Source organism: Dromiciops gliroides, chromosome 4 (assembly GCF_019393635.1).
Source record: "Dromiciops gliroides isolate mDroGli1 chromosome 4, mDroGli1.pri, whole genome shotgun sequence".
Lineage (NCBI taxonomy): Eukaryota > Metazoa > Chordata > Mammalia > Microbiotheria > Microbiotheriidae > Dromiciops > Dromiciops gliroides.
Genome location: NC_057864.1, coordinates 130,401,374 through 130,427,267, shown reverse-complemented (window position 1 = coordinate 130,427,267; position 25,894 = coordinate 130,401,374). Strand labels below are relative to the sequence as shown.

At 35.9% G+C, this 25,894-nt stretch overlaps 1 protein-coding gene across 25 annotated transcripts in view; it reads left to right on the top strand.

Moving 5' to 3' along the window:
* CDC42BPA (CDC42 binding protein kinase alpha) overlaps nucleotides 1-25,894 on the top strand; it is a 351,215-nt gene that overhangs the window by 163,273 nt on the left and 162,048 nt on the right. The window lies entirely within an intron of this gene.

Here is a 25,894-nt window from a genome sequence, read left to right as displayed (position 1 = left end):
ATGTTTCTTTTATTAGTATTTTAGAGTGTTCTTTTATGTGGCTGTTAATGGTTTGTAATTTTTATTTTGAAAACTTTATATCCTTTGAACATTTAATCTTCTTGGAAATGACTTTTGGTTTTATGTATTTAGATAAATTGGTTTTAAATCTTGGATATCCGACTCTTATCAGAGATATTTAATCCACAGATATTTCCTTCTTATTCTCATGGCATTTTGTTTGTGAAAAAAACTTTTCTGTTCCATGTGATTGAAATTATTTATTTTTATAATTACCTTCACCTCTCATTTGGCAAAGAATTCACTTGTTAGCTATAGTTGTAAGAAGTACTCTAAGTGAGTTTTTTCCTATTTTTAATGGTCTGATCTTTAATATTCTGGTCATTGCCCAGTCTAGTCTGTTCCACTGATCTACTTTTAAATTATAACCAGGTCCAAATAGTTTTAATAATTACTGTTTTGTAATATAGTTTAATATCTGGACATGTCACATATATACTATTATCCCTTGTTTTTTTCATATGTCTAGGCCACCTTTTTCAGTAATATATCTCCCTGATGATATCTCTCTCTTTTTTTTTTTTTTTTTTTAGTGAGGCAATTGGGGTTAAGTGACTTGCCCAGGGTCACACAGCTAGTAAGTGTTAAGTGTCTAAGGCCGGATTTGAACTCAGGTACTCCTGACTCCAGGGCCGGTGCTCTATCCACTGCGCCACCTAGCTGCCCCATGATGATATCTTTTAAACCACATTATTTAATTGTTATTTATATGTACCAGTCCTTATATGCCTCCACCATGTTGCCTCTTTGTTGTATCATAGGTGACCTGCAGTTTTATTCCTTCAAGGACTGGGATAGTCTGTGACTCACAGGCATTATTGTTGCTAATCTTCAACATTATCTTTTTTTTGTGTGTGTGAGGCAGTTGGGGTTAAATGACTTGCCCAGGGTCACACATCTAGTAAGTGTCAAGTGTCTGAGACCAGATTTGAACTCAGGTCCTGAATTCAGGGTTGGTGCTTTATCCATTAAGCCACCTAGCTGCCCCTAACATTATCTTTTGTTGTATCTTTCTATACAGTAGAGACATTGTTGGAGGAGAGTCTTTGTGGAAGCATTTTACTCTACTAAATCAAATGCTTTAAACAAGTATAATCAACAAATAACAAATTTTATGGAATCATGAAAGAATTGCACCTCATATTCAGATGTAAAATAGAAAAAACTTGTCAGGTAACAAAAGTTTCCTGGTCCCTTTTAATCAAGCCTATGCTCAATATATGTGTAACTTCTCTGAAAGTTATAAAAAGGTAGTCAAATGAGTCTATCATGTATTTTTTCTTGATAATTTGGAGGTGGAGCAGTGATAATATTAGTTTTTTCTTAACTAATCTCCATTTTACCTGCTTTCAGATAATATGATGTGACAGCTTTGAAATTATATTGCTAGGGGCAGCTAGGTGGTGCAGTGGATAGAGCACCGGCCCTGGATTCAGAAGGACCTGAGTTCAAATTTGGCCTCAGACGCTTAACACTTACTAGCTGTGTGACCCTGGGCAAGTCACTTAACCCCAACTGCCTCACCAAAAAAAAAAAAAATTATATTGCTCCTCCTGGTGGTTCTCTATTGGTTAGACTGCTCCTTCTCCATTTCCTTTGCTGGAATAATTCATGTATTTATGTAATGCCCACTAACCATAGCCATCTCCCAAAGCTATGTCCTCGGTGATCTCTTCTCCCTCTACGATTTTACTTGTTGATCTCATCAGCTCCCATTAAACAGAAAATATAATTACCAAGTATATGAAGATGATTCTCAGATCTATTTATCCAGTCTTGACTTTACTCCCAACGTCCAGTCTCACATCTGCATTTGCCTATTAGACCTTTTGAATCAGATGCTCTGTAAACATTTTAAACTCAATATATCCAAAACTAAACTCATTATCTTTTCCCTCCAAAGCCCCCTCCTCTTCCTCACTTGCCTATTACTCTCAAAGGCATCACTATCCTCCCTGTCACCCAGGCTTGCAACTGAAGTATCATCCTGAACTTTTCAATTTCCCTACCCAGTCATAGTCATGTTATCCAGCCAATATTTCTGGCACATGATGCTTCATCCTCCATCTCCATGTTTGCACATAGGAGACGTAGCAATTCCCCAGGCTAGTCATTTTTTCCCACCTCACCTCTGCCTCCTAGAATTTCTTTCTTCAATCCTCAACTCAAACACCAACATTTCTTGGAAGCTTTTATTATGACCTTCAGCTGCAGCCTTTCTAAGGTTGTTGTTACCTTCCATCTTGTCTGTATTTTTCTGGTCTCTTGTGTATTGTCTTCCCCATTATCACATAAGGAGTAGATTATGAGGTTTGGATATAAGTTCTGTGGTGTTTAAAATCTATGCTGTGTGATCGCCTTAAATTAGAAGCTTTAGCACCAGTCTTTGGGCATTAAACATTTATTAAAGCATACAGGTATTCACATGGAGTTCAGAAAATTAAGAAAAGGCCTATCTAGCCTAGAGTTTCAGCCTGGTTGGGTTCTTCCTCAAGTTCTCCTCCAGGAGCCTGCTTTAATCAGGAACTCTCTGGCAAGCTGATTGTAGAAGCTTTTTATAGGTCTGGAACAGAGGCGGTCCTTACACACTGCTTCAAGCTGATTGGTTGGCGTCATTCAAATCCATTGGTTTTGAAGGTGTTCTCAAGTTGAGTTCACAGTCTAGCTTCTGAGAACAATACCTTCTTAAGGGCTAGCCAGGTGTGATTATAGTCCATTTAACTTGAAGTAGGCTAATCAGCAGTCAATCACTCTCACTTGATTCAGTCAGTCTAGATTATTCTCCAGGTGGGTCTTTGAGTATCTGCTAAATCCTATTATTTCATCACAGTTCCTTGAAGGCAAAGATGGTTTTTGTCTTTCTTTGTATTTCTAACACTTAGCATTGTGTTTGGCACAGAGTATACACTTAATCAATCTTCATTGATTGATTAATAAAAGGAGATATATGCTTGCCAGAGGTGTTTACCACGATGATAAAGGAGACCCAACTCAGAATTCCAATTGAAGAGTCTTTGTGGAGGGCAAGAAGCATCCAGATGGCCCGATTTCTGGAATATTGCAAAGCCTTTTGGAAGAAGAAATACCAAATACCTGAAGACTATCTGTTGTCTGAAATATAACATAGATTTGCATGGAGAGAGCTTCTATGTCAGTATACGTATCTGGAACAGAGTATAAATAGAAAAGTTGGACCCAGAGTTGAACAAGAATAAAACAGGCTAGATTGCCTCCTGAAAATTACAAAGCTTTTTAATGACTCCAAGTTTCCTACAGAAACAAAGACCCATCTTTTTTTTTTTTTCCCTGAGCCAATGGCAGTTTATTAAAGGGTCCATATCCTCTCTAACGAAGTGGACCCCAGATCTTGCTCAAAATCTGAGATCCTTCCTCCTTCCAGGACCTTGTTTTTATAGGGTTTGATACCCAAATATGCAAAAGAAGCATGGCAATATACAGAATCTCATTGGTTGATAGACCTTGCTCTTGACAGCCAAAAATGACATGTTAGCAGGGGCAGTCTTGGGTTGGGTGAAGCATCAGGACATCTCCACTGACCAAGTAAGTGGTCATAAGATGGTCACCTGCTCGTGTTGCAAAAGAGAGAATGGTCAAGAGATATAACAACAAGTTGAAAGAGTTTCCAAAGCATCTAGGCATCCGACCCACGCTGGGTTGGGACATAGAGTTTGAGCAAAACAGGCTGGGCCTCAAACATTAATGATAAAGGAGACCCAACTCAGAATTCCAATTGAAGAGTCTTTGTGGAGGGCAAGAAGCATCCAGATGGCCCGATTTCTGGAATATTGCAAAGCCTTTTGGAAGAAGAAATACCAAATACCTGAAGACTATCTGAATTTTCTAAACAGGTGGCACGTCACATTAATGTTTGAGGCCCACTGTAAAAACAGAGCCATCTAATTATCCCTATATGATTTATGTAAAATACCAATCTGATTAATACTGATTGCAATAGAGTTGGAGTCCAAATGAATGATTTCTTACATCTGTCCCAGTGCTTGGCACACAGCAGGCATTTAATAAATACTTGCTGATGATTCCAGTCTGATTGAAACCTGCAATGCCTCGGCTAGTTGGCTTCAGAAAATGTGTGACTCGATGTCTCCTCTGGTCTGGGGGAGGAAAAGGGAAATCAGAATTATGTGGTTTGTTCTGGCTCCAACACTGACTCTGTGGTCCAAAGCCTTTCTTTTCTCTGAAGCCTGGTTCCTGATTCTCCAAATAGACCTAATGTGACCAGTACTCATCCACTCATGTGATTTATGCTGCAAATCTAGGGGACCCTTGCTGCCTGAAATACGGGGGCCATTGTCACTTCCTCGTTGCTCCCACCTCTCCGGGAAGGCGGGGCATCCATGAGCAGGGCTTGCTGGCTTCTGCCCCTGTCCCCCAGCAGTCTGGCCCTGAGCGTGCTCCAGGCAATGGCGGCCATGAGCAGCAGCCATAGAAAAACCAAGAAAGGGCTGACCCATTTTTTTAATGCCAGAATTCTATTACTGCTAATGAATGGCAGTGAGATTTGGAATACAGTAGTCTGCAAAGAATTAAAAATTAAAACTTTTCCATAAAAGGTTTTTTTGCAAAGTCTCAACTTACCTTTTATATGGATTATAGTAACCATTCTTTTGAGTATTAAAAAAAAATGAATCAGAACTGAAACTTTGGGGATAGGATGGGAGAGGAGGTACAGAAAGGGAAGCTATTATAAATGTGGTAAATCCTATAACTATAACTTTTATTGAGTTCCCTAAAGGTTAGGAAAGAATATAACACAACCAACTAGATGATTTACTTGTGTAAGAGGACTATAATGATTACACTAAGAGAACTTTCCTGCAACAAGTAGTTTCTAGAAACTCTCATTTTCTTTCTTTCTTTCTTTCTTTCTTTCTTTCTTTCTTTCTTTCTTTCTTTCTTTCTTTCTTTCTTTCTTTCTTTCTTTCTTTCTTTCTTTCTTTCTTTCTTTCTTTCTTTCTTTCTTTCTTGCAGGGCAGTGAGGGTTAAGTGACTTGCCCAGGGTCACACAGCTAGTTAAGTGTCAAGTGTCTGAGGCTGGATTTGAACTCAGGTCCTCCTGAATCCAAGGCCAGTGCTTTATCTACTGTGCCACCTAGCTGCCCCTGAAACTCTCATTTTCAATGTCTAAAAACACCCCATTCCAAGTGAATGATTTTTCTTTCAAACTAGGTACAAATATATTTTAGAGGAACTTGCAGAGGTGGTGACATGGATTATAACCTTCTGGTTTTAAACATACTCCCCACTTAAAAAAATTCCTTATGAAGACAAATGCTTATTACAAAATTAGGTATTATTCTGAAGTTTCTTATATATTCTCATAAGGACCTAATTGAGACTCCATAGTTGAAAGTAGATCTAGAGCTTATTTAATAAAAGTTAAGCTGGCTTTAAAACTTATGTAGCAGCAGTGGAAACAGTTTTAAAAATTCTTATATTATAGGTTAAGATTCACAGTCTTATATTTTTTAATGTATTATTTTACTAAAATCCAATATGTGCCTGAAAATGGGGAAAATAGCTGTTATCAAATATTAGATGGTGGAGGGGAGGACAATCGAAAAGCATTGAGGAGCTTTTAAGCAGTGACAAAAACTCATAGGATATAGTCTTGTTGAATTATTGGGAAGTAACATTTTCCCCCCTTGCATGCCAAGTACTTTTATATGAATTAATATGCATAAATAGCTTGTCATTTCATTGGTAGAATAAACAATTTTGAAAATCTCAAATTCTGTTTTAATTTTGAAATACTTTTGTCCTTTTGTGTCAAGTTAAAATGAAGATTTCATAATGCTTCAATTTAGGAACTGCCTTTTATTTATCTCAGTTGTACTGTGATTAGTTGAAAATGCATTCCTTCTTTTATAGCAATAGAACCATGGAATCCAAGAGTTGGAAGAGACCTTAGAGTTCATCTGGTCCAGACTAGATACATAGTACAGGGAGAAGAACTATAGACTTAGAGAAGCACCTACATCAAAACACCAGCTCTGCCCCACATTACTTCCTTGATCTTGGGCAAAGCTCTTCATCTCTCTGGACCTTAGTTTTCTCAGTTGGCAAAATGAAGAAGTTAACCTTTGACTTTTAAGACCAGGTGGCCTTTGAGGCCCCTTCTCAGTGCTTAAATCTGTGATCTGTTATACCTATGCAGTAATAATTTCATCACTATTCCTGACAAGTGATCATCCAGTCTCTACATGAAGACCTCCATTTATGGGAAACACTACTTCCCAAGGCAGCCTGTTCCAGTCTTGGAAAGTTCTATGTGTTAGAAAGGGTTTTTCCCTCTTAGATTTACTTGAAATTATCTTCTCCACAATTTCTACTCATCAATCAATTAATAAGCATTTACAATGTTATCAAATCTTTTTTTTTTTTCTTTTTACTCTCAGGGGTCAAACAAAACAAGTGTAATCATTTATCCCTCATAGTAGCTAGATGGCTCAGTGGAGAGAGATCTGTCCTTGCAGTCAAAGAAGACGTGAGTTCAAATTTAGCTTTAGACACTTAATAACTGTGTGACCCTAGACAAGTCATCTAATCTCTGTTTACTTCAGTCTCTTCAACTATAAAATGGAGATAATACTATCACCTACTTTACAGAGTTATTGGAAAGATCAAATGAGATTATATCTGTAAAGTGCTTAGCATACTGCTTGGCACTTAGTAGGTTCTATATAAGATGTTTATTCCCTTTGCATTCAAGAACTTGAAGAAAGTGAAAATAACCCTCTCCCACAACGCAAGTCCTTCTTCTCCAAGACAAACATATCTACTTTCTTTAACTTTTCTATCTTCTTATGATATGGTTTTAATTAAAAAATTACAAATATGATATATTTAGAGAAATGTGGGAAGATTCATATGCACTGATGTAATGAGTCCATCTCTACATCCTTATAGAATATATATATAATACACACACATATATATATACTGTCCATCTAACTTTCTCATAATCTTGTTTTCTCTTTTGCCCATGTCAACCACCACCAAACATTTGTTATGCAAATGTTAAACATGTACTAGTATTGTGCTAAGCATTGAGGACACCAAAAAAATTTAAAACAATCCCTACCCTCAGGGAGCTCACATTAAAATGTGGGGGACAATATGTAAGGAGTTTTATCCATATAAGATAGTGTGTACAAGAGTGCATAAATTTAAGGAAATCTCTTACAGAAAGTAGTAGTGTTGAAGTAGATGGGGAAAGGCTTCTTGCAGATGGGGCGATTAAATGGGGGAAACCAGAAGATGGACATGACGGAGAGCATTTCAGACATGGAAGCCAGTGAAAAGGTAACATTTGTCCTCCATTAACAGTGCGGGATGTGTGTGTGTAGAGGTAGAAATAGCATTAAAAAGATTATTCATTCAAAAAAGCACCCAGATGGACCAAGAGTGGAAATTAGAGGCTATCCTGGAAGTGACAGAGGTGTGAGGGGACTGAGTGATTAACTAAGGTGTCTGAAGAGGAGAAGAAAAAGCAAAAGTATCAGAAAAATTTGAAGCTGGAAGGGAACTCAGAGGCCAGTTATCCAACCCTTTTATTTTATAGATGAGAAAAATGAGAATCGGGAACGTTAAGTGATTTGCCCAAGGCTGCACAGATAACAAGCATTAGAGGCAGAAGTTGAACCTAGGTCCTGTTTCCTTTCCTTGTCATAAAAGTATTTATATGAATGCTTCCTTCAGAAATTTCCCATGGTAGTAACACATAAATTAAGCATGACAGTGTAAAGTAGTCATAATGTTCATAGCTTCTAGAAAATATTGTACTATACAGTTAGGGTTAAGCTGATGATTCTGAACTTACATGGGAGTACTCAAGTAAAAAAAATCAGTGATACTTAGGGTCTACATAATACTTTGTAATGCTTTGTAAATCTTAAACTGTATAGAAATGTGAGTTGCTTTGAATATTATGGGAATTTCTATTCTTAGCAGCTGGTTGCAACTAATTGGGGGCTTGTGCTGTTCCATAGCGTTTCAGCTTTGCATTTTTGCCACTTAGTTTTATTAAGATTGATTCAACAAGGCATGTAGAAGCAAATATTTGTAAAACTCAATACAGCATTCATTATGATCTGATTTTTAATGATCAAAATACTTTTATTTTCTTTCATGAACTTAAACTGTAAAAGTGGACCTAACTCTGATTAATTGTGATTGCAAATGGCACTAACTATACATAACAGTGTGCTTTTTTATATAAAGAAAATAAGATATTTCAATATGCTAGAGACATAGTAGGAATTCCAATGGAATATAATAAATCTGGTTTACTGATACAAATCAAAGCTATTACATTTTCAGGCAATAAGCAGTAGATATTAAGAATAAGCCCAATAGTTTATTTTTTTCCTTTGCCTATTAACTACTGGAATGCTCATATGTATGTCTCTATGTCTGTCATGTATGTGTGTGTTCACAGAAAAATAATTACTTCTCATTAAAAGGTATCATTTTATAGGAGAAAAGACTTCCAAATTTACCTCTACATTTAAAAAAAGTGTTTTAAGTTTCACTTTTATTACACATTATTCATGATTTACTAGTTTCATATTAAAAATACTAGATTACTGTCATTTGGCATTTTATTTTTTAAAATGACATTTAAAAATATAATGGCAAAGAATAAAAAAAACCAGAATTTTCCTACTTAAAACTTCCTTAACTCTTTTACTGCTTTTGGTCTTCATTTTGTGAAAGTGCCTTTGAAATTTTAAAATGTGAACATTTCTTAACATTGAAATTTACCATGAAGTTTATTATTTATAAATGTGGTTTTTTTATTTGAAAAGGAACTGAATTTGCACAGTTAATCCACTCATAAATTTATCAGAGGGAAAATAGGTGTTTTATATATATAGTATTGGCATAAATAACTTTAAATATTTTTAAAGCTGTATAAAGAACAGCTTAATTATAAAATATAGGGTCACAGATTTGGAACGGAAACGCAACTTATGGAGCAGCTGGGTGGCACAGCAGATAGAGCACCATCCCTGGATTCAGGAAGACCTGAGTTCAAATCTGGCCTCAGACATTTAACACTTACTAGCTGTGTGACCCTGGGCCAGTCACTTAATCCCAATTGCCTCACCAAAATAAATAAATAAATAAATAAATGTCTTTTTTTTTTAAAAGAAGGCAATTTATAGCTTATCTATTCCAATCCCCTCATTTTGCAGATGAGAAAAATTAGTTCTGGAGGAGCTGTGATTTGCCTGAGGTCCTGGGAAGTCCAGTACTTTTTATTCTCCATCATTATGCTTTCCCCACTAGTCAAACAATAAGCTACCAAGTAATATAAAATAAAGGACATTTATTTAAACATATGATCCATTGCACATGTCAGATTAATTTGTAAAAATGACCATGAGAATTTTTGGAGGTTTATTTAGGCAGAATTTAATGTTCTCTGCTTGTAAGATCAAGTAGAACCAAAGTCTTTCTTCATACAGAGTGGTTTGGTTTGTTAGGATTGAGGAGGGTTATCAAAGAGAGGGTTGCCTAGTGATCATTTATATTTGTGTAGTTCAGTTTATAGCGGTGTCAAGTTCTTATAATCTACTTAATTCTAAGTTAAAATATTTATAGATACCTGATATAATAGTTGACCTTCTTATACTGACCCAAAATAGGTCTCTTTTTCATAATCAGGGAAGGAAGTTATTTAAGGCAATTATATAGTAAGGTTGGAGATGTCTATGTTCTTATCTTACCAGTTGGACCTTTATTACTCCATTCTTGAAAATAATCATGATCCAAATAAATCTATTTACTCTCTGAGAGGAAAGGGCCAAAGCAGATGCAAATTATTGGGCTGAATGGACCATAAATATGAGTTTTTATATACTTCTAAAAAGTTTTAAACAAATAATTATTAGATGTGAACAAAATGGTAAAACAATATTGTTGTACATTTTAAAAGGCTTTTATTTTTAACTCAAAATTTGGCTTCCTTTTGCTGATCTTTTCATTAACATTATCAGTCAATATAGGTTGTTTTTTCTGTTTCTGCTTATTTAATTTTGTATCAATTCATACAGCTGTTCCCATGTTCTTTTGAATTCCTTATATTGATTTAAAATATTTGATTACATTCATTTTTAGTCACCCTCCAATTGATAGACTCTTGCTTTTTAATTTGGTGCCACAAAAAAAAAAGCTGTTGTAGATATTTTGACACATATGTTAAAACTTTTTGAAAACTTCCATGGTATCAATAGGATAATTAGAATAAATAACTTGAAAATAAATGATTAGAGAAAGAGGTATGAACAGTTTAGCCTTATTTCTTAATTACTAATTGCTGTCCATAATGGCTGAATAAATTTGTTGCTCTATTTATAATGTGTTCATGTGCCATTCTTTTCATATTTTTTTCTTTGGGGCCATATTTGTTAATTTATAATAACATTCAGATTCCATGGTTTTATTGTAGTTGTTTTCCATTAACATTGTTTTCCTGGTATACTTTACTTCATATGTTTTTCCATGCTTCTCAGTATTCACAATGTTCATTGATGACATGGTGGTATATACTACACTATTTAGCCATTCCCTAATTGATGAGTATCTAATCTCTGTCCAGTTTTTTGCTACCATAAAAAGGCAATCGTCTTATCATAGTAATTAATAAAAGGTAGGCATTATTATTCAAGATAGACTCTGCTGAGAGAGGGAAATACTTATCTGCCTGTGATCACTCTTTAGTGATTAACAAAGGTTATTGTAACTTCTCTGGTATTGCTAAGCTTCCCACAAGGTACGATGTAGCTCATCATTTTATGTGACTTAGTTGCCATAAAGACATTAAAGCATTGTATAAACCACACACACACACACACACACACACACACACACACACACACACACACACACACACACATCAGCGTAAAGAAAGCTTGGCAAGGCATCCAACGATGCAGAGTCAAACTGAGGTTTGTTTTTTTTAAGTGAGGCAATTGGGGTTAAGTGACTTGCCCAGGGTCACACAGCTAGTAAGTGTTAAGTGTCTGAGGCCAAATTTGAACTCAGGTACTCCTAACTACAGGGCTGGTGCTCTATCCACTGCACCACCTAGCTGCCCAAACCAAGGGCTTTGAAGGATGAAATTGTAAAGAGGCCTACAAACATAAGAAAAATGGAGATTTGTAAAAATTGTTATAAAAACTTTTTTTCTCTTCAAAGGATTTTCAAAGGCTTTGAAGTGCTTTTTAGACAAAGTAAAAATAGTATTAAAGAGAACAAAGATGTGAAAAGCAGCTGAATTAAATCAAATAGATCCATGTTCAAGATTATAAAATTTTCAGGGTATTGAGGGACTAAATTATCTAAAAGAGGAAAAATTACCAAGAGGATTAAAAAAAAAACCACCACCCATATTGATTTTAAAAAATGACCATCAAAGCAAATATCAGTGGCCAGCCTATATCCTGACTTGCCTACGCATATAAAATCTTTATGAGGGTTATCTAAAAATCGAGATGTGGATGCTTAATAAGGATTTTAGGAGGGAATAAGAAAGATTTTGTAAATCATGATCAACAATGCACCACTTCCTTACCATCTCACAGTTGAGTGAGAATATAAGATCTGTTTGTTTATTAAAAAGCATTGGACTCAGAACAAAATACCACCTTAAAGGGTTTTTTAAAAACATAATTTCTTATATCTGTATATAAGGGTCATTCAAGATTCTGCGTTGATTGCATCAGATCCCCAAGACATTGCAGATCTTCCTGGAAGAATGCTAAATCACTCAAATGAGTTTGGTCTGTCTAGCCACCTAAGAAAGATCAAATATATGAAAAAAAGCTTATTGCTGAGATATCAATATAGCTTGAACTACGTGTTAGGCACTGTGCTAATCTTTTTTTTTTAAATATATGTGTATATATACATGTGTGTATGCACGTGTATATACAGGTGCATGCATGTACACACACTCATTTGATCCTAACAATAATTCTGGAAGGTAGGTGCTACTTATATCCCCATCTTTCAGATGAAAAAGCTGGGACAAACAGGTTAAGTGATTTGCCCAAGGTCACAGTGTCTGTGTGTCTGAGACCAAATTTGAACTTGGGTCTTCCTGATTCTAGGCTCAGCACTCTGTTCTCTGTGCCATCAGCTGCCTCTGTTTTATACCTATAGTTTTTCCAGTAGTATGTGTATCTGTGACAGATAATACAGAAGGACATTGAGGTGGGCCCAGAGTTTAAAAGTGAGAAGGGAATATAGATTAGACTGTTTTTGGAAAGTTGAAAAGCACTTTTAATTACCCCAGCCTTACCATAACAATGTCCCCATCTTTTCAATACAGACATTTTGCCTTTGTTGCTGCATGATAGTGTAAAGTCTAAAATTCTAGCTGTGATGTTTAAAATCTAATTTGTGGTCACCTTAAATTAGAAAAGCTTTAGTACCAGTCTTTGGACATTAAACATTTATTAAAGTATTTTAGGAGGTAGCAGAGAGAGAGAGAGAGAGAGAGACAGACAGACAGACAGACAGACAGAAACAGCCTTCATCTAGCTATCTGAGAGAAAGAGAGTCTTCCTCCCACTCACAGCTAGTTCCTAAATGAAAAGACCCCTCTTCTTTGCTGCTTCTCCCAGAAGCCCCCCGCGAAACAGGAAGCTGGGCTCTCCATATACATAGCTCCATGCTAATTGGCTGGTGACTTTGATTGACACAACCCACAGGCGGCAGGCACAACTTCCAGACACCAATCCGACCTTTGAAACCCCAGAAAGGTCACCTCATGCTTTCTCCTCAAGGCAGAGCTTCCCGGCAATGTCTTTCTCAGCAGGTTGGTGGTGTTCCAGTTCTCACACTAGCAATACCTAGAATACTACTGACTCCGAAGAGCTAAAAATGAGTATCAGGGCAATAGAAAGGTACAATATGAGTATAAATAGGCTATAACATAAGAGATGAGTGAGAAACTATGAACAAGAAAAGAAGTAAAATATGTTATCAAAAATCCTATGACAGAAAAAAGATGAGTTTGTGACATTATGAAAGTAAGAAATAGATGAATTTCCAGAATGTGCCAATACTATCCTCATAATAGTGGGAGACCAATGAGGAGACCTACAGATCACCCTTGTGGTAATCTTTTTGGAGGCCATGAAAGAGCATTTTATATGATGGATAGTGTTTCATGTAAGAGAGCAGCATCCTGTGAGTACAGCTCTTATTTTTAGTTATCAAAGCTCTTTATTGAGCATGGCTCAGTGTGAAAGTTAGAAGAGGTGTCAAAGTAAAATTAAAAGGGGATGTGGTGACGTGGGGGCTCAACTGTCAGAGGCATAGACAGTGGAGGAGAGGAGAGGAGAGGAAAGGAGAGGATTTTCTGGAAGACTTAGATGGTTGTTGTTAAAAAGAGTCCATCGGTCTGGTCTGGATGAAGCACTGCAAGAGGATTCTAGGGATTATCACTTTATATTAGCTAGACCAATGGGCAGCATTTATGGACCTGCATATGGACTTATGCAAGGGAAGCCTGAATTTGATATTCATTTTTCTTAGTCTTGGTTTAAGAAAATAGTTTTTTGTTTGGTTCCTAAGGGAGAGAAGATACTCTGGGGACAGAATAGACTGGGGAGGCCTTTGGGACTACTCTGTTGGGGTTTCTTCTGTCTTTTTCTTAAGACTGCTAGGCATCAATCCATTGTGACCTATGTCTTTGGAGGTAACAGTTAAATCTCTGTGAGACCAAAGATCCATTTGAGTATTTGAGAATTTTATTGATCTCTTCTTTTTGTGTTATCTGCATTTACCAATTTTTCTTTACCATTCCTAACAAAGAACCAAAAAAAATGAAAGAAGAGAAGTTCAATAAAATTAACCAACACACCAAAAAAAGTCTAGGGTTTTTTGTGGGTTTTTTTGTTTTTTTTTGTTTTGGTTTGGTTTTTTTGAGTTTTTTTGTATTGTTCCACAGATATATTCCCATACCTCTACAAAGAAAGGAGGGAGATGCCCTCTGATACCACTTTTGAATGGCCAAGCTTGATGATTTTAATTACATGGCATTTAGTTGTAATGTTGTTGTTCTTTCCATTTATATTGTATGTGCTGTTTTGCTGGTTCTGCTTACTTCACTTTTCTTCACTTCATGAAAATTCCCATGCTTCTCTGTTTTCATTATATAGTATGGAATAAATTGCCCCATGCATCATTCCTGCTCTTAACTTATCTTCACTTTTTCCCTCTCTACTAGTTGCTTTCTTGCTGTCTACAAACATACTGGTATCCTCAAAAAACTTTTACTTCATCAGTCACTACTAGCCATCATCTCATTTCTTTCTTCCTGTTTATAATAGGTCCCTCTACTTCCTGTCTTCTCCTTTTTAAATCTTTTTGCAGTCTGGTTTCTAATGTTACTCAACTGCAATTGCTCTTTCCAAAGTTAGTAATGATCTCTTAATTGCCAAATCTAACATCCTTCTTGACTTCTTAGCAGCCTTTGACTTCTTTTCCTTGATGCTTTTTTCTTGTTAGGTTTTCCTGACACTACTCTCTCCTGGTTCTCCTCCCTCTCTGACTGCCTCTTAGTTTTCTTTACAGGATCTTCATCAAGGTTATTCTGAGTGTCCTTTTGAGCTTGGTTCTGGACTCTCTTCTCTTTTCCCTGTAGACTATTTCACTTGGTGATCTCATCAGCTCCCATAGATTCTATAATTTCTATGTGTGTGTGTGTGGGGGGGGGGGGGCAATTGGGGTTAAGTGACTTGCCCAGGGTCACACAGCCAGTAAGTGTTAAGTGTCTGAGGTTGGATTTGAACTCAGGTCCTCCTGACTCCAGGGCCAGTGCTCTAACCACTGAGCCATCTAGCTGCCCCTTATAATTTCTTTTTTTAAAAAAAATAAGCATTTTTATTTATAGTTTTGAATTCCAAATTTTATCTCTCCTGTCCTCTCTCCCCTTCTCCCTCCCTGAGGTGGTAAGCAATCAAATATGGGTTATACATGTGCAATTACATAAAATATTATCATATTAGTCATATTTGTACAAGAAAACTTGAATAAAAGAAAAAATAAAAAGTGAAAAATAGCATGCTTCAGTCTGTGTTCAATCAATATCAGTTCAGAGGTGGATTGTATGTTTCATCATTAGTCCTTTGGGATTGTCTTAGATCATTATATTGCTGAGAATAGTTAAGTCATTCACAGTTCTTCATCAAACAATATTGCTGTCTTTGTGCACAGTATTCTCTTGTTTCTGCTTACTTCACTATCCATCAGTTCATAGAAGTCTTTCCAAGCCTTTCTGAAATTATCCTGCTCATCATTTCTTATACCACAATAATATTCCATCACCATCATATACCACAGCTTGTTTAGCCATTTCCCAATTGATGGATATTCCTTTGATTTCCAATTCTTATCTGCCACAAAAAGAGCTTCTAGAAATGTTTTTGCACATATAGGTCTTTTTCTCATTTTGAGGATGTCTTTGGGATATAAACCAAGCAGTAGTAGTAATGCTGGATCAAAAGGTATACAGTTCTGTAGCCCTTTGGGCATAGTTCCAAATTGCTCTCCAAAATGGTTGGATCTTTTCACAACTCCAGCAACTGTGGATTAGCGGCCCAGCTTTCTCACATCCCCTTCAGCATCCAATATTTTCCGTTTTTGGTTATATTTGTGATACCTCAGGGTTGGGTTTTTTGTTTTGTTTTGTTTTTTGTTTTTTTGGTGAGGCAATTGGGGTTAAGTGACTTGCCCAGGGTCACACAGCTAGTAAGTGTTAAGTGTCTGAGGTTGGATTTGAACTCAGGTACTCCTGAATCCAGGGCCGGTGCTCTATCCACTATGCCATCTAGCTGCCCCTCAGAGTTATTTTAATTTGCATTTCTCTGATCAATAGTGATCTAGAGCATTTTTTTCATATTGTGAGATTCAAAATTGGATATACGAGCATTAAACTCCCCCTTTTAACTTTTCCCATATAACACACACACACACACACACACACACACACACACACACACACACATATCTCCCAGGCCACTGAGAAAAAGAAGCCTCTGAGCTTTAATCTGTGAGGGTTTAGTTTTTATTGCTTGGGAATTAATTAGACAACAAAAGGTGATACCAATTAGGGAAATAGGGAAGTAGAAATACAAATGAATAATCTTAGATCTAAGCTTAGTTTATTTTCCTTTATAAAACTCACTGAATCCCAAACTGCCCGCCAGGTCAAGAACCAGCACACCCAAAGCCGAACACAAACCATGTGTTTCCTCTCACCTGCATGCCCTGCCACGGCTAAGTTTAAAAGACCGTTCTTCCCTCAGTTTTAGGATGGCGTCCCAGAAGTTCGTTGTGGTCTCCTCCCCAAAAGGGAGGAGAAAAAAAAGCTGCTTCAGTAGCATGTGCTCAACCCTCAAATGATTCAGCTAAAACTTCCAATATATATATATCTTTACCACAAATAATTTTTTTTACCACAATATAATTATAGATAGTTTTGACTTCTTTGTCTGAAAACTGCCTGTTCATATCCTTTGACCATTTATCAATTGGGGAATGACTTGTATTCTTATATATTTGACTCAGTTCTTTTTATATTTGAGAAATAAGGCCTTTATCAGAGATATTTTCAAAAATTCTTTCCCAGTTTTCTACTTCCCTTGTAATCTTGGTTACATTAATTGTGTTTGTGCAAAAACTTTTAAATTTTAAATAATCAAAATAATCTATTTTACATTTTGTTTTGCTCTCTATTATCTTCTTTGGTCCTGAGTCAACTATAATTTCAATGCAAATGATTCTCAGATCTGTTTATCCATCCCTAACCTCTTTAATGTCTCATCTCTAGTGGCTTTTTAAACATCTTGACCTTGATGTTTCATATATCTGTTAAACTCAGCATGTCCAAATCTGAACACATTATCTTTGTCCCCCAAATCCCTTTTCTGAACTTCCCTATTACTGTTGAAGGTACCAACATTCTTCCAGTTGCCCACAATCATAATCTAAATTTCATCCTTGTTACTCTCTTTCTTCAAATCTGATCTGTTGCCATACTTGTCATTTTTACTTTCATAGCATCTTTAGTATATGTCTCCTTCTCCCCTTTGGCACTGTTACCACCTTGGTGCAGGCCCCCATCACCTCAAGCCTGGGCTCTTCTAATAGGCTGCTGTTGTTTTCCCTATGACAAGTCTCCTTCCCCCACTCTAGTCCATCAGTTATCAATTTGATCTTAAAGGATCAAATGTAAAAATCCTCTGGGTAGCTTTCAAAGCTTATCTTAACCTGCACCCCCAGTCCCTTCCTTTCCAGTCGATCCATTGACACTGGTCCTTGTACAAGAAGTTTTATTTCTTGATTGAGCCTTTTCAGTGTCTGTCACCATGTTTGGAATGCTTTCTGTCATTCTGCCTCCTGACTTCCTTCAACTATTAGTTAAATTTGCACATTCTGCAAGAAATCTTCATCTTAGTGCTCTTCCTCTGAGATTGTCTCTAGTTTATCCTGTACATAACTTATTTATGCATTTTTGTTTGCATGTGGTCTCCTTATTAGACTGGGAGCTCCTTGAGAGTAGGGACCACAAAAACAGCCTTTCTTTGTTTTCATGGCACTTAGCAAAGTACCTGACAAATAGTAGGCACTTAATAAATGTTCATTGACAGCACTTCTGGAAAGGGCTAGTGGAAGAGAAGAATAGGATAAATGGGAACATGTCTGAGCTTGATTAAAATGGAAAAAAAAAATTGTACCAAAGTTGGAAGGGACACAGCTACATATAATTCTGTAACAAATTTTATAGGAGATGGCTTTCTTCAGTTAATATAGATACACATTTTGAAAGTTACTAAAATTGCTCTATACTTTGGTTTAGGGATTCCACTTTTAGGCATATATCTCAGGGAGATCAAAGATATAAAGAAAGGTCCATTTTGTACTAAAATATTTATAGAAGTACTTTTTATCATAGCAAAGAACTGGAAACAGATGCCTGTCAATTTGGGAATGGCTAAACAAGTTGAGGTATATAATGTAATGAAATTTCTTTGCTATAAAACTAGTAATATTATCTATCTCCATATAGAGAGGTTATGGACTCAATGCAGAGTGAAGCATTTTTTTTTACGTAGCCAATATAGGATTTTTTTTGTTTGACAGTAAATACACATATATGTAACAGGTTTTGTTTTTCTTACTTTTTCAGTGAGTAAGGCAAAGGAGGTAGGAGGGAGAGAATTTAAAACTGAAAATAAAATTAGTTTTTAAAAAATGAGTAATCAGAATATAGGAAGATTTGAAAACTTATATGAACTTATACAAAATGAAGTAAGCAGGAAATATTCACAATGGCCATTAAAATGTAAATGGAAGCAACAAAAAAAGTAAAAACTGAATACTGTAATTATAATGAGAAAATCTGACAGTGAAGAAGAAATAGAAAATGTTCCACCTTCTTTTTGAAAAGGGGAAGGCTTGGCAGCTAGCTGGCGCAGTGGATAGAGAACTGGCCCTGGAGTCAGGAGTACCTGAGTTCAAATCTGGCCTCAGACACTTAACACTTACTAGCTGTGTGACCTTGGGCAAGTCACTTAACCCCAATTGCCTCACCAAAAAAAAACCCCAAAACAAACCAAAAAAAAGAAAAGGGAGAGGCTTTGGGGCAGCTAGGTGGTGTAGTCATAAAGCACAGGCCACTCTGGATTCAGGAGGACCTGAATTCAAATTCAGCCTCAAACATTTGACACTTTACTAGCTGTGACCCTAGTCAAGTCGCTAAACCCTCATTGCCCTGCTCCGCCCCCCCAATAATGAAATAAAAGAAAAGGGGGAGGCTTTGGAACACAGTACATGCTACTAGACTTAATTGCTTTCTTGGTCAGTTTTGCCAAATTATTATTTTTCTCTCTTTTTTTATTCTTTGTTACAAGGGATGACTGAGAGAAGGGGAGAGATAGATTGAGAAATAAAGGTGATCTAAAAATAAATGGATAATTTAAAAAATACCTTTTTCATAATCTTAAAAGTAAGATAGCATATTATCTCCATTTTATAAATGAGGAAACCAAAATTCAGAGAAGTAAGGTGATTTGTCAATGCTTACAATAAGTTTTGTGGTCAGTATTCAAACACTGATCCTCAGACTATATCTAGGACGACCTATAACTAATCTGAGATCCATTCAGTGACATTCTTGACACATGGTCATCCATCATGTGTTTGAATATTTCTGGTGGTGGCAAATTCACTCTCTTATGAGAAAGTCTATGTGAGTTTTACTTAGAACATCTCTGGTTGTTAAATTTTCCCTTAAATTGGTCCAATTCTTTCTACACCTGCTACTTATATAATAGAGAATCGTTCCCTCAGTACAGCAGGATTGTGATCTCTGTCATTTAGGCTACTATGCTTACTTTAATGTAGTGTAAGATTACAAAGGCTTTCTCTTCAGTGTGCTGGTATTCTCTCTAAGTCAGAGAACTCTAAGGTTATTTTCTTCATCATTGGTTATCCTATTAATATAGTAAAATTAATCCCTTTTTAACTTCTCACTGCCTTTAATGCGGGCTCATGGACCATCATGTTTTGTTGTTGTTGTTGTTGTGTTGTTGTAATTGTTGTTTTGCAGGGGACATTTGGGGGTAGAGTTTGGCTGGTACAGACTTAAATTTTCCCCATTTACTCTTTTGTCATACTTGCACTGTTAGTTTTTCAAAGTTTAGAATTACTGAGATATATGAAACTATTCCATTCTCTGTCATAGTGACTCATTTCTATTTAAAAATCTGAAAAATTCTTGGAACAGGAAGCTTACAAAGATTCTCAGGCTACAGAGCAACAGATTTAGATATGTCACAGGTGACACCTTATATTCTCCAAGTTGAATAGGATTCCTTTAGTAGCCCAATAATGGTTTGCTTGGTATTTGTTTAGAAAAGAAAATTATTCTGAGCGGGGAATTGGTGGGGGGGAAAAATTGTCATCAGAAAGTAATCACTTATAATTTCCCCATATCAGGTAGTAACTTATACCTTGAACAAATCCTCCTAAAATCTTTTTTTTTTTTAAACAAATCTCTAGAACTCTATTGAGATCTACAAGATGTAAGTAGTAATTACATAGAATGGCTGTTGAATTGAGTTCCTTACTTCAAACAGCATAAGGCTTATTATTTACAAATGATTGAAAAAACTCCATTAATCTTTAAAACTCAAACCCAAGCATAGCCTAGCTCCCTCTACAATACCTCTTGAAGACTGACTTTCACTATTTATTTGCTCCTTTTATGGCTTCTTCTGTTTCTCTCCTTATCCCTTCATTAATCATTTACTAAGCATGTAGGAGTTAATTATCCCATACCCCAACCTCTCATTATCTTATCCCCATCTTTTTCAATCTTATCTGCAGCCGTGCTTTCTACTCCACCCTTTGAAATTCCTGTTTCATAATAAACTTTCCTTCCTGTCCTTTCCTCCTGGTCCTGGAGAAGTCCTCCTTGCTTCTCATTGCCACTTCCAAACTCTTAACTTTTACATACATCACTCTTCTACTAAATCAGAATTTTTCGCCCAATTGAAATCATGGTAGTTGTTGTATACACCCTTCTACCTTTTCACCCTCCATCTCCAATCATTCCCCTTCTTTTCTTTATATGAACTCAGTTTCTGTCTTTTTCTCCTCAATTCTTCCTTTTATACTAGGGAAGTTCAGTTTTAATAATAATAATAATAATGCTCCCTTACCTCTCTATCCTCTCAGTTTCTCAGCTTTCTTTAATCTGTGACCTATTCCTTCACTGTACCTCTGCCACACATAGGGATGATCAACTACTGATCTCACCATTACAATAAATGCATAATTAGAATGCTCAATTAGAAACCTTTACTTTGCTTGGTTTATTACTTACCATTCCACCCAGGGCATTCCCTTAATTAATCAATGTTATGTGTTTAACAGTGTCTGAAAACAAACAAACAAAAATGTACACGACATACTTTTAAGTTTAATCTGCTTTATTAACATTTCCTTCATCACTTTCTTAAGTCTAGACAATCAACAAAACAATAAGCCCTGGTTTGTAGCTTCATCACTTTCTGCTCATGTTGAAAATTTAACAGTTGAACCTCATGAGTTTGTTCATGCTTACTCCGCCACACCCTTGATTCCACCTCTCTTTATGCTTCAGCCCTTCCAAACCTGTTCTTTGCTGTGATCAGAACTTCCAGTTCCTCCATTCCTTTGCACCTTCTAAGACTGTTGCCCTTCTCTGAATTCACTTTACTTCATGTCCAATTTTGACCCTGTTGATACCTATTTCAACTCTACATTGCCCTCTGCTCTCAAATTCCTTATCTTTTATAATTACTTTATAATTACTTATCTTTTATAATTACTCACCTCACACAACTCCTCTGCCTCTACTCACTTTCTGCTAAATGGAAGCTAGAAGTCTCACAGTCATGTTGACCAGGAACATTAAAAATTTTCTATTATCCGGGGCAGCTAGGTGGCTCAGTGGATAGAGCACCGGCGTTGGAGTCAGGCGTACCTGAGTTCAAATCCAGCATCAGACACTTAACACTAACTAGCTGTGTGACCCTGGGCAAGTCACTTAACCCCAATTGCCTCACTAAAAAAAATATATATATATATATTTTTTTTTCTATTATCCAAACTCAACAGGACTCTCACTGAAGCAAGGCAACCCATTTATTCCTCCATAATTGATTTCCTACATTACTGCCCACAGAAGCTATCCTTAACCTTTCTTTCCTCCTCAAGCCTTCAGCTGTCTTTCCATTCTTATTAGACATCACTCCTCTTGCATTCAGCAGTACAGCCAAACTAGTTTTCTCTGCCATCCTCATTCACAACATCTCATTTCCCATTTCCATGCTTTAGCACTGGTCATCTGTCCCTCTTCCCTGGATTTCACTCACTTCCATGCCTGTATGTCATAAAAGTTCTCTTCCCTCAAAACTCCATTCAAATTTAGCTTGTGTATGGGTGGATGCTCCTGCTTCCCTGAGATGCTTTCTGTCCTTCACAAACTCTCCTAGTCAATAATTCTGTGTTTTGTTTCTTTATACAGGGTGCCCTAAAAGTCTCAGTGCACTTTCAAGTTCTCACACTCTAAAATTGTATAAAGTTTTAGGGAATGCTCTGTCCTTATTCTGTATATACTTTTATCTTCTCCATTTTAGGGAGTGAATATTTGATTAACAATATAAACTCCAGTAAATTATCATATTGAATATGGTAATGGTCACATTTGTGTCACTTATTTGTGCACAGAGCTAGGAGGCTGAAAATATTCATGCTACTAATATATCAATAATGTTGAACTTGTAGTCAGGAAAAATTGGGTTTGAATCCTTAAGTAGCTACGTGACCATGGTCAAGCCAATCAACTTGTAGTACAGTAGAACAAGCAAGAGATGATGAGGGCTAAACCAGGGTAATGGCCTTGTGAGGGTGGAAAAAGGGGTCCCATGAGAGCAATAATATTCTAGAAGTAGAATCAAGAGGACTTGACAGTGATTAGGTATAACAGGATGAGGAAGAGGGTGGAGTCAACACTGACTTCAACAATAGAGATTATTTCATTCTTTGATATTATGTCACCAGTACCTGACATAGTGGCTGGCACATGGTAGGTGTTTCTTGTTGTTTGAATCACGGATAGTTGAAAAGGTTCTGGAGGTCTTTGGAATTTCTCTGTTGTCAATCAGAGGATGAATACAGCTCCTACAGAATTTGAAGCACATTGCCTTTATAGGGTCATATATGCATGTGGTGCACATTTGTGTGTGCATGTACATATGCATACACAAACTTATCTCATTAGTCATTATGCATTTGTTTTATTAGGCTTCTCTCTATTAAATGACATTTTATTTAGGATTATTGTTTTAAGATAATTTTTGCCTCCTAACTATTGAACAGGCAGATAAAATAATAAAATATTATTTTGAGTTGACTTTTTACTTGATGTCCCTAACTGTATTCTTTTAAAATTACTGGTCAAATCCTCTTTTTACAGGTTTCTGGATTGAGATCATTTTAGAGCCAGGAAAGAAACTTGTATTTGTATCTCCAGTGATTCATTAATCAACATACTTTTGGGTCTGTCACATAGTAGGTGCTTAATAAATCAAATTCATTGTAGTGTAGTATTGCTCATTTTATACTTAAAAAAGTGAATTTTAGAGCAATTGGGTAATTTATTCAAGGTCTTATAGTTTATTAGTGGTAGAATTAAAACTAGAATGTGTTCATATATGTTCATGTGTTGTATATTTTACATAGTTTGAACTTAGATCCTCTGTCTCCAAATACTGTGGCTTTTCAATTGCAACATGCCGTTTCTGTGGATGGGTTGTGATCTGCATCACTGGAGGGAATATCCATTTATAAAATTTCATATTCATGGGAATATTACTGTATTGATCACATTGTAGCCTGGGATTTGATCTTTTTACTATTATTATTGTACTGATATTTTTGTATAATTGAATTTTAAGTGTATTAGCAAATTTTATTATTTAAAAATCCATGCCCTTCATATAATTTCAGTTTTTATTAAACTTTAGAGCTATTTAGGTCAGATTATTGCATTAGAAACATAAAGCATCACAGACTCCTTTCTCTTAATTAAATTCTTTTCTAAATAGTTACTCTGCTTCTCTGTAATCACCTCTGCTGTTGTCACAACCACTTTCTGAAGTAAATAATGGCTTTGGGTGCACTGTGAAACAGCAGTTTGTCTAGCTCTCTTCCTTCAAATTAGATGTATTATGTAAAGGGAAGAGTAGTAGAACAGTATTAGTTGACAGATTAATAGGTGCTTTTAGGAACTTTCCACCTCACTCAAAAGTAATACTCTTTTTCTCTAGTAGAATGTACCTAATGGAGATTAGATATATTATAGAGACTCAGAATAATATGAGGATCATCTCTCTCCTTGTTGCCCACATTGGGTGGCAATTTTACTATAAAACAATTGAACTTAAAAGTCTTTAATTTTTCTCCTTTCGAAAGAAATGAGTATGGTTAGGTAAGTTTAATCTTTTTACTTTTTTTTAAAAAAAAGGGTTTCCTGAAAAACAGCTCATGGTTTGAAAAGGGATTCCTTTTTTATTGTATTTTTAAAGGTCTCTTATATTTCATGTTTTAGAGTATTATCTTACTGGTATGAGATTTATCTTTGTAGACACTTTGATTATAATAAAATATTTCCAGGCTTTCTAACTCATTACTGAGATTTTCATTTTACTACACTTAATAATTTCCTCTGAAAATTCCAAATCCATATCTTCCCTATAGTTTGTGACATTGATATATGGCATAGAAAACAAGGTGGTTCGGTCATGTAATAAAGAACAGAGAAGAGATTTATAGCTTAGGTAATGCATTTGTGTTTATGTAAATGTAGAGAAAAATATGCTACATATTGGGCAGACCCCTCGTGAAGGATTTATGGGAGGGAGAAATGAACAAGAGTTCCACAGGGTGAAAAGGTATGGTTGAATTACCATCTGTACTGTTGGAAGGAGTGAGATCATGGAGTCAACTGCCATTCCACAGTTCATGCAAAGCATTCATTTACTTTGGAAAGTTGTTGTGGCAACAGCAGAAGCAAAGTAACCATTCTGAAGAGATGAGCTCATGGAGTTATAGTAACATGGGCATTTCATTGTATTGTTTTATTCTGAAGCAATTAATTTTTATGGTAAAATGGAAGATCTTTTTAAGCATTAATATTAATCAAGATGAGAGAACTAATCTATATGCTGTTTTATTTATTTTTATATTTACTAATTTATGTACCCATGAAAACTGCAAACATACACTGAACCATATTCTTACCTTCTTGCTGTACCTTTGAAGTATGTAGGGAATAATTACTGTTCTTTTAAAAAAATGTATAATATAAGCCTAACATAGTTCTAAATTTGGTGAGAATGATCCTAGCATCAGTATCTTTGGGTTTATCAAACAGTACATTACCAAAGTCATTTACTACTGTGTCTCCTGTGCCTAACCTATTCCATTGATCCTCCACTCTATTTCTTAGCCAGTACCAAATAGTTTTAAAGACTGCTACTTTATAGTAGAGCTTCAGATTTGGTACAGCTAGCCCACCTTCCTGTGCATTTTTTTCATTAGTTCCCTTGATATTCTTGACCTTTTGTTTTTCCAGATGAATGTTGTTATTAGTTTTTCTAGCTCTATAAAATAATTTTTAGGTAGTCTGGCATGGCACTGAATAGGTAAATTAATTTAGGTAGAATTGTCATTTTTATTATTAGCTTGGCCTATCCATGAGTAATTGATATTTTTCCAATTATTTAGATCTGATCTGATTTGTGTGAAAAGTGTTTTGTAATTGTGTTCATGGAGTTCCTGGGTTTGCTTTGGCAAGTAGACTCCCAAGTATTTTATATTGTCTATTGTTACTTTAAATGACATTTCTCTTTCTTTCTTTCTCTTGCTGCTGGACTTTGTTGGTCATGTATAGAAATGTCCTAGCATTAGTATCAAAGAAATGTGAGTTAGAGATGACCATAATTTAACCCAAATAGAGATTATTCTTACCCACATGCTAAAATAACTTGCATGTTTTCATATTTAGAATTGCCATCAGAAACTCATGAAAAGGTATAAAATAGCACTTTTTAATGTCCTAGCAACATAAAGAAATGTCCAAATATCGAACTACACCTTTCTTCAGCTTCTGGTAGCCATGCAAAAGGTTGCTGCTTGTCGGAGGCATGTGGGAGAACTCTGGTCA